Here is a 6,000-nt window from a genome sequence, read left to right as displayed (position 1 = left end):
AACTCACCTTAAGTGGTTTCAGTAGATGATTGTTGAAGAATGGAGGTGTTTAACTCAAGAACACTTGGAGATGCCTTGAAGATTTTTGAGAATCTAGCATCATAGTTATGGAGTTTGTATAAGCTATCAATGATTTGAGTAGAATGAAGTGTAAAAATCACAAGGAGGATGAATTACACTTACCAAGAGTGGAAGAACACTTGATGATCAGCCTTGGGATCTTGAATTAGAGAGAAAAGTTGGAGAGAAAGGTTGGAGTTGGATCTTTGGTGGAATGAGAGTGATTGAAAGAAAATGAGGAGAGAGGTTGAGTGACCAGCCCTAAAAACGTGGGGATGGCTTGTGAGAGGGGTAAAAAGTACAAGGAAGTGACAAGGTATGGTGGGGAGGAGTGTGGGTTAATCATGGAGTGGGTATGGGGTTGCTTGTGTCATAAAATAAGGTAAAGTCAACACTCTACCTTTGTACTTTACCTACTCTCTTTTGGATAAGGTTTTATCCTTAAAATGTGATTAAATCATTAATTTAGGGGTCTTATATTTTAAAATAAAGTTTTGGGTGAAAATCCTGTGTTAAAACAATTAAAAACGGGCTTAAAACGCGAATTTAATCGAAAACCGGGAGAAAAAGGCTTCCCAGCGAGGCCTCTCGGTCCCTAGGCCGAGGTTCGGTCAGGATGGTGCTGATTCGGAAGCGAGAGGCTGAGCCAGAAGAAGGAACGAGGGCGATGGGCTCGGTCCGAAGGTCAGAAGCGAGGGTCAGAAGCGAAGGTCAGAAGGGAAGCTTCGGTCCTCGGTCCTCAGAAGAGAAGGTTCGGTAGCCATTAGAAGAGAAGATGTCAAAACCGAAAGGTGCCGAACGTTTGGGTTCGGTTGAGCAGCCTTCGGCTCAGAAGGGTTCGGTTCCTAAGAGGGGTTTCGGTTCCTAAGAGGGGTTCGGTTTCGGTTCCTAAGAGGGGTTTCGGTTCCTTAGGTCCGTTTTTCGCCTAGACTTCTGTTTTTGGGCTGTTTTCGCCAAATTCGAGGGTCGGGATGCCCCGAGTGATTATAGAAAGTTGGGAGAGATTTCGAGAGAGATTTGAGAGAGATTCCACATACTCAGAGAGATTTGGGAGAGATTTGACATTCTTGGAGAGATTTCACATACAAAGAGATATTTGGGAGAGATTTCATATTCTTAGAGAGATTTGGGAGAGATTTGACATACTTGGAGAGATTTCACATACAGAGAGATATTTGGGAGAGATTTCACATACTTAGAGAGATTTGGGAGAGATTTGACATACTTGGAGAGATTTCACATACAAAGAGATATTTGGGAGAGATTTCACATACTTAGAGAGATTTGGGAGAGATTTGACATACTTGGAGAGATTTCATATACAGAGAGATATTTGGGAGAGATTTGACATACTTGGAGAGATTTCACATACAGAGAGATATTTGGGAGAGATTTCACATACTTAGAGAGATTTGGGAGAGATTTGACATTCTTGGAGAGATTTCACATACAGAGAGATATTTGGGAGAGATTTCACTTTCTTAGAGAGATTTGGGAGAGATTCTCGATAAGAAGAGATAAAGTGAAAACGATTGAGAGCGGTTTCGTGTGTGATGAATGTGAGTGTCCGGCTTCGAAATGCAAGGTCCGTAAACCCCGTTATGCCATGTTTTAGGATCTTACACACTCCCTATGAGTATGCAACATTGTTTTATTGTTCTTGTTTATTGTTTAGCACTAAAGTTAAAGAAATTTAAACACACGAACTTTCCAAGTGATGTTTTCTCATTAAGATAGTGAGTTATACAGAAATTACATAATACAAACCCTATTATACAAGGCTTTAATTAAGTTGACCGGTTTGACTCGTTGACCTTGTCCGGCTTAGACTTGACCCGAATTTGACTATTGTCACATCTCATTTTTCACAACCAAAGTTTTTCATTTTTATTAAGGTAAAACTTCCCAATTTATAAATCCAGTATTAAGAAAACCGTTATTCCAAATTACATTTATTAAAAATCAAAGTATCATAGAAAATGCTAAATCCTCAATGCTGCTGATGAGTGTGTATAGTCCCGCCTTTGCCTTCCTATAGCCACCGATTATACCTGAAACAACAACTAACTGGGTAATCACAAAGCAGGAAGTGGAAGCCACCACCTCACGATGGTGGTGGTGGGTTTTCTTTGATTTGTCTGACCAAAAATGTTCATACAACATCTCACCATGAAAACACGCACACACACACACACACACACCATATTACACACACAGAACCTCCTTACACAGTGGCTGGTGGTGGTAGAAAAAGGTAGTAAGGGCAGCATCTACCATGGTTGGCTGCCATGGTGGTTCTTCTCACTTTCCGGCCAACAAGACGCCCACGACAAGTAGCTATACAATAGAACACACACATACATGCGAAACACAAACACACACAGTAGCCTCCTTCGGGGTGGTGGACGACGACCAGAGCAGCCGGAAGAGGAGTCGTTTGAGTGGCGGCGACGACGGCTAGCTGCAGGTCTGAAAGAATGGGGAGGGAGAAAGAGCGATTACGGTGGGGAGGCAGTGGTTATGTCCGTCACCGAGAATAGAAACAATCAGCCACGCTAATTCAACCTTTGAAATGCCCATGGATCGACGTCGGCTTCATGATTCTTGATTTCGCTGGCAACGAACGATGGATGCTTTGGTGGTTCTTTGAGGGCGACAAGGAGGTGGAGTGATAAGGGTGGTGCCTATAAGTTTTAGGGTTAGGGTTTGAGGAGGTGTCTATAAGAGGCCAAGAGGGGGTGACGGGTCTTAACGGGCCTCCAACTTCAATCTTATGCAAAATTTCCACTTTTAGTCCCTCTTTCCCCAATCTTTTTAAATTAAGTCCACAATTTACTCTATAGCCCCATGATTCCAAAAATCCTTTCAGTTTAAATCCGAAAATTACACTTTAACTTACGATTTCTATAATTTATAACAGTTAACTCCTTATGGGCAACACTCTGATAAATTATTATGGATTTAGGGCTAAAATAAAATAAAACTATAAAATACATCTCGGGGTTCTGAGGGCTTTATTATTTATTTATTTATTTGTCTATTTATCTATCTTAAGTATTTACTTATTTTATTTTATTTATTTTATTTTAAACGAGATGTTACAGGTATTAACATAACTAACACCAACTCTTGGGATGAACTAAAGTAGCTAGTGATTGAGGAGTACTATCCCAGAGAAGAGATGCAAAATCTAGAGCAAGAATTATGGAACCTCACTATGGAAGATGAAAATATTGTAGCTTATACCAACCGATTCAATGACCTTGCCACTTTCTGTCCCAACCTTGTCACCCTAGAGTACAAACGGTTGAAAGGTACATATGGGGTTTAGTTCAACATATTCAAGGATTGGTCACTACTTCAAGACCAACTATGTACGATAGTGCCAAGAGAATGACCTTTAGCCTGACCAATCAGGAAATCCGCCAAGGCACTATTGTTTAGAAAGTTGACCTCCCAAAGTCTTGAAGTAGTAAAATAAAATCTAATGGTAATTTAGATCAACCAGCATGAAAAAAACAAAACTCAGGGAGAGTTTTCGTCACAAACATCCCATCAACCACTCCACCAAGACAATACGCCGGAGATCTACCAATATGCTATAAGTTCCAGTACCACCATGAAGGAGAATGTAGAGAACTGGTCTGTAAGAACTACGATAAAGAGGGCTGCACCGCTAAGTCCCGTAGGAGCCCAACACATGTCGTAACCTGAAAGAATGGTACTGGTGGTAAACGAAAATGTTATGAATGTGGAGAAGCAGACCACTTCAAAAGAGACTACCCGAGGAGGAGAAACCGAGGAGGTAATGCTCAAGGAAGAGCATTTTACATTGGCACAAGAGACACTACCCCAGAAAATGGTACGCCCTTACTAATAACTTGCGTGCAAGCTAAATGTGGATACACTTTGTAACCACGAGACTTAAGCACTCACTAAGACATAAATATAATAAAGGCTAAGAAAATCCTTACAAAAATCAGTTCACTTTCTACAAATCTAAGTAATACCGTTGATCCATACTACCTAAGAGTATGCTTCAAAATAAAAACATGTTTACTTAATATTCTCCCGAATAGTGCCTCTACGTCAGGCACTACAAGTTGAATTTCGGGGACGAAATACCTTTAATGAGGGGAGAATGTGAGAATTCCAAAAATTGTCATAGATCATTAAGGTGACAAATATAATAGACTAAATATGAGTCCATCTAGGATGAAAAATATAAGATCTCACATTTCGTTATCAACCAAATCATCCGTGAGATATAAAAATAAGTGCACAAAAAATTATGCTATTTTGTATAAATAATTACGTATTCTGAAAGTACACGTCTTCCATATCTCGAAAATATAAATTTCGTACAAATTCAACCCCGTATGAATCAATTATGATTATTATAAAATATAAAAATCTATCGCACACAAAAAGTTACAACGTCAAAAAGGTACGAAGAGAACGGTTGACTTTTAACTAAAGTCACCAAAGGGAGAATTGTAGTACTCCTCAAAATAGGAATTTTGAGACTAAGAACGCCAAAAACAGACCCTATATGGGAGAGTTATGATTTTTGCAAAATCATCGCGGGTAGAAAATATGTGCTACAATTGAAAGTTAGAATCATCCGAAACAACCAAACGGAAAGTTGTGGTAGACAATAATACCTATGCGGGGATATAAGAATTGTCGAAAATGGAGCTCATATGGAAGAGTTACAAAATTTAGAAAATTGAGAGTTCGTCAGGCCGACACAACTGTGCGTCACACACGATGTGCGTTTCTATCATCTAGATCCGTCAGGATATGGTTGACGTGGCATAATGTATGGAGGACACATGGCATACTTATGATGTTCAAATGTTTTACGCAGGGAGGGATATATGTTATATCACAACATCATAACTATGCCTAGAACGTTTTAGGATAATTATATGCTTGGTAGATACCCTTCCCAAATTTTTAGGATAATTTTAATTCCCACCCATGTTTGTTATCTTCTTGAAGATCTACTAACACTTATGGTTTTAAGGTTAAGTGTTTGATCGATCAAGCTTCAAACTTAAATGAACTGATCCTCGCTCTTGATGTCATCCTTCCATCTTGCAACCTTTTAGGGCTGGCCATAGCTTTCAATAGCTGTCATACTCTGATTGAAATCAACCAGTGACTCATTTCCCTAAGTTATATAAAATCTTTATAACTCGGTGAATGACGCCATCTATCTAGTCTATCAGGAAGATTTGGAGGTTTGTTTCTTTAATAGCTCTTTTAAACTCAAATTGAAAGCTAGGATCAACTTTAGGTTCTCCGTTAGTTGACTCTTGAATCTTATCAATATCAATGTGGCTCTAACTTGCTCTTTTGGATATCAGGTCCCTTTCTTGGAAGACCGCCCTTCGAGTAGAAAACTTTTTTTTATCAAAACAATTAACTAAAAGTATTGATGGGATGACCAAGGAGATAACACATCTCCATGTTGGAAAGAGTGTCCAAGGTTATTAACTATTGGTAATATTTTTAATAATAACAGGGTCCTTTTGGGTTGCCCTCAAGACCCAAATTGAGTAGAATAAATAAACAAGAAATTGGTTTACTAATTATTTTGTTAATAATTAATTAGAAACTAATTAGAAATATATTATGGGAATTAATTAACAATTTAATTAATTAAAAGGTTGAATATTCAACTAATCAATAGCTGGTTGATCAGGAATGTTCTAGAATCCTTATGGAAGTAGGGTTGGACGAAAAATCACTCCATACCATATGGGAAAGGGAGAGAATTTCATGGTTGGCTACTTGTCCCACATGGACAGGAGTATAAAAACCTAGGAATGGATCCAATGCTATAAATATGGCCTTATGGATTTCATTCTTCCTTGCACCTTGGCTTGAAGTTTCACCAACCCTTCTTCCTCCTCCCATAGGGACGATTTCTAA

Source organism: Lactuca sativa, chromosome 7, assembly GCF_002870075.4.
Source record: "Lactuca sativa cultivar Salinas chromosome 7, Lsat_Salinas_v11, whole genome shotgun sequence".
NCBI classification, from domain to species: Eukaryota; Viridiplantae; Streptophyta; class Magnoliopsida; order Asterales; family Asteraceae; genus Lactuca; species Lactuca sativa.
The sequence above is the reverse complement of the archived record's forward strand: the minus strand, read 5'-3'. Positions refer to the sequence as shown.